A 5,000-nucleotide genomic window follows, 5' to 3' on the forward strand; every position below is an offset into this window, starting at 1 on the left:
TCATCATCAGCCGTTACTACTCCACTGCAGAAAAAAGGCCTCAGACATTTACTTCCACTTGCGTCTGATTATGGTCTTTCTGTACCAGTCCACACCTGCATATATATATATATATATATATATATATATATATATATATATATATATATATATATATATATATATATATATATATATATATATATATATATATATATAACCAGACACTTGTTTATTTTTAAATGGGAGATTTAAGCATTATCTCAAGTGCGTCCTTTGTTCGTAGCGAAAGTTATCAATCACCCCATGACGTCAGAGACATAACAGAGGGACATCTATCCGTGACTTCATTAATGATCAGCTCTTAGAACGCCTACATTTTTTTACCGTATCCGGGTATAGTACATTCTTTGATGAGGCTTCGTAAGACATTGCGAGATCCGGTTCTGCTTCTTTCTTTTATCTAATTTTCCCTAAACGTATTTTTTTTCTCTAATGTACATGTGAGTGTATGCGTGTATGTATATGTATATATATACATATATATAAATATATATATATATATATATATATATATAGAGAGAGAGAGAGAGAGAGAGAGAGAGAGAGAGATATATATATATATATATATATATATATATATATATATATATATATATATATATATATATATATATACTGTATTATATAAATGTATATAGATATATATATATATATGTGTGTGTGTGTGTGTGTGTTTTATGTTATGTGTGTGTATATTTATTGCCACTCCCAAGGAGATATTAGTTCACCAAACGGGTAATTAGACTCTACAGGGCACTAGAAGAGTTGGAAGACCAAGGCCTACATGGCTTACGACTATGAAATGGGAGATGATGAATGGAGAAGTATTGAATTAAAAGCTCAAAATAGAGACGACAGGCGAAATCTAATCGAGGCCCTTTGAGTCAATAGTAGTAGGAGATGATGATATTTATACATAGATATATAGATATGTATATGTGTATAAGCATAAATGCATAAACAACACACTGTTAAAATGCTTTCACAGCAAATAGAAGCACCAAAAAGCAAAAACATTTAAACCACAAGAAACTTTATATATTAAAGTATTTTTTCCTTTACGGCATCTTATCCTGAACTTTTAAACAACAATCAAAGAGAGACTTTCACTACAGTCATGCTTCGAGGATGATTCAGCTTCCGGTATGTTGGAGAACACCGAAACATAATGAATCTTGCTCCATTCATGATTTTCTCTTGACGTCTTACGTCGCGTCGGTCTATTTCCTCTGCACTAATTTTTTGTGTTTTATTTTCGTGGATGCTATTAGGCTGAGTATATTCATAATGTTTGAGGAAATATTATGTAAGCATGCAATTATATATGTATATATACATATATACATGTATATATGTAAGTATACATATATATATATATATATATATAAATATATATATATATATATATATATATATATATATGTATGTATGTATGTATGTATATATAAATATATATATACACATATATACACATACATATATATATATATATATATATATATATATATATATATACATGTATGTATACAGTATATATATATATGAATATATATAGATATTAATATATTTATAATATATACATACTGTGTATATATATATATATATATATATATATATATATATATTTGCAAATTATTGCAAGTGTCCGCGACAAAAAAATTTATAAAAACCCTCCCATTCTGGTTGCTAAAGAACGGATACTGACCAACAAATTGTAGAAATCTTTGCATTAATTATGATAATTTTAATCATATTGATGATAAAAATATGTTTTATTTATATAACAAAAATATTATTATGAATACAAGCACAAAAGTGAGATAACGTAATTGAATTAAATAAAACATCTTACAATTAATGTAAAAATGGAATAAAGTTTCTTATCATCAAACTATTTAAACCAGTTGATAGATAGAAATATATTTATTAATTTATAGTAGAACTCAAGTCAAGACACATTAAAAGAAAAAGAGGAATTGGACGACTTAGGAATGATTCGTCTTATCATATTGGTTAATTTTCCTGTGAACTACGCCGTGCTGTAGGTCTAATTGCCCAATTACTTTGTAAGATTGACATTTCTCTCTTCGTAAAGGACAAGCGGTAAGAAAATTATATTATTATTATCATTATTATTATTTTGTCATTATTATTATTGTTGTTGTTGTTGTTGTTGTTGTTATTAATAATATTATTAGCAAAGTTAAACATTAGAAAGAAAAGCAAGATGCTATAAAGTCAAGGACTCCAACAGGGAAAAATAGCCCAGTGAGGAAAGGAAATGTATTGCGAAAACATTAAATTTACTTTTTTTTTCAGAATTCGGGTTTTCGATTTATTATTATTATTATTATTATTATTTTTGTTGTTGCTGTTGTTGCTGTTAATATTATTATTAGCAAAGTTAGAAGCTTAGTAAGAAAAGCAAGATGCTCTAAACCCAAGGGTTCCAACAGGGAAAAATAGCCCAGTGAGGAAAGGAAATGTATTGCGAAATCGATTAAATTTACTTTTTTTTAGAATTCGGGTTTTCGATTTATTATTATTATTATTATTATTATTATTATTATTATTATTATTATTATTAGCAAAGTTGGAACCCTGGTTGGAAAAGCAGGATGCTATAAGCCCAGGGCCTCCAACTGGGAAAAATAGCCCAGTGAGGAAAGAAAATAAGGAAATGCACTATATGAGAAGTAATGAACAATTGAAATAAGATATTTCAAGAGTAGTAGCAACATTAAACAGATCTTTCATATATAAGGAATAAGGAAATAAATAAACTATAATAGAATTAATGTACAATTAAAATAAAATATTTTAAGAACAGTAACAACATTAAGACATATATTTCATATATAAACTATAAAAAAGCGGCTATATCAGTCTGTCGAGAAAAAAAAAAACACGAACTTTAGAAGTTTACCGATTCACACATTCCACAACTTGGTCACAGGTGGAATCAGACTTCTAGAATACTCCGTAGTATTGAGCTCATGATGGACGCTTAATTATATGGTATTTATGATAATAAGGGATGTGACAGTCAGCGAACTCTTAAATCCGTCAAATTCAGAATAGAAGAGGAATTTGCTAACCACTGAAGACATGGATTGTTATTACGCGTTCCGCTGATTAAATGTGGTTAGCTGTGGCTAGCAGTTATTCCTTAATATATCAGGATAATAGTTATTTTCTTCCTGACCATTACTACAATTTAAATAGATTTGGCCCAAGTGCTTATTATTATTATTATTATTGTTATTATTATTATTATTATTATTATTATTACATGAAATAATGATTTCCGTCGACGTTAAAGTAGCCATTAATAATATATATAAAAAAAAAAAAACAAGCCTGCTATTGTATTGGAAAACGTTGATAATAATTGGAAGACGATTGAAAATCTTAAGATATCACTTCACTATATATATATATATATATATATATATATATATATATATATATATATATATATATATATATATATATATATATATATAAGCAGACACTTGCTTTTCATTATAAATGGAAAATTACTATCTCAAGACATTCCTTGACGGCAAAATCCCAGCTGAAATAATACAACAGAATCTCAGAATCATTAACTCCTAGACTAACACCTCCATTCATTTTCACCTCAAAGTAGAACAAATGGTTCTCGTGAAACAAGTAATGATTTAAAGCGGCTGTAACGAGAGGAACGAGTTACCATTAACCAGCCACTCTCTGCGCTGACCACAACTCAGTTACGGTAGCTCATTTGACCATCCCCCCCCCCCCACACACTAAAAAAAAAAAAAAAAAAATCTTCTTCAGAGATGAATCCTGTTCCTGTTTCTTCATTATTCAAAGGTTTTACTCTGTGGGAGGAATTTTCCTGCGAAGTGAAAATGTATCTCGAACATATGTTGGCTGCTAACAGTTCAAATTAGTGGGCGCTTAGGGAACAGTGTGAGAAATTTAGGATTGTGTTTCTTTAAAGCTAGGCCGCATCAAAATTAGATCGTAACTTTGTAAGGGTTATAATGACGATTATTATTCTCTAGACGAATGTCTTCATCTAGTGAATAATAATGATAATGATAATAATGATAATAATAATAATTATTATTATTATTATTATTATTATTATTATTATTATTATATTATTATTATTATATATGCCCTAGGGGACACTTTGATGAAAGTGACCGTAAATGCTATCTACAGAAAACCACCATACGCGAGAGAGAGAGAGAGAGAGAGAGAGAGAGAGAGAGAGAGAGAGAGAGAGAGAGATCTGTCGTAGCAAACAGATGATGAGACCAAGTGAGCCATGAAGTCTTCCCTCTGCACACGTGTTGTTTACTTGGAAACCAGAGGCCTGAAAAGGCTTTGGGTTATTGCAACACCGCGAGAGACTTTTAAAAACTTTCTGTGATTAAGATTTTCTAGTTGGGGTTCAATGCCCTGTTTTAAGGATTTTAAAATATTCAACTATTATTGAAGATTATAATAATGGAGAGTATTTGTTATATATATATATATATATATACTATATATATATATATATTATATATATATATATACTGTATGTATATATGTATATAAATATATATATATACTGTGTATATATATATATATATATATATATATATATATATATATATATACTGTATGTATATATATATATATATATATATATATATATATATATATATATATATGCATACAGGTATCCTGGACTAGGGTTCAAATCCCGGCCGGTCCGATACTATAGTCTTTGGGTGATTCCGCCTGGGGCTCTGATCCCGAGGTCGTTAAGAGAATCCAGACTTTAATGTATTAATATATATGGCTTATTTGAAATATATATATATATATATTATATATAATATATTATATATATATATATATATATATATATATATATATATATATATATATATATATATATATGTATATATATATAT

The sequence above is a fragment of the Palaemon carinicauda genome, chromosome 37 (assembly GCF_036898095.1).
Source record: "Palaemon carinicauda isolate YSFRI2023 chromosome 37, ASM3689809v2, whole genome shotgun sequence".
Classification (NCBI taxonomy): Eukaryota; Metazoa; Arthropoda; class Malacostraca; order Decapoda; family Palaemonidae; genus Palaemon; species Palaemon carinicauda.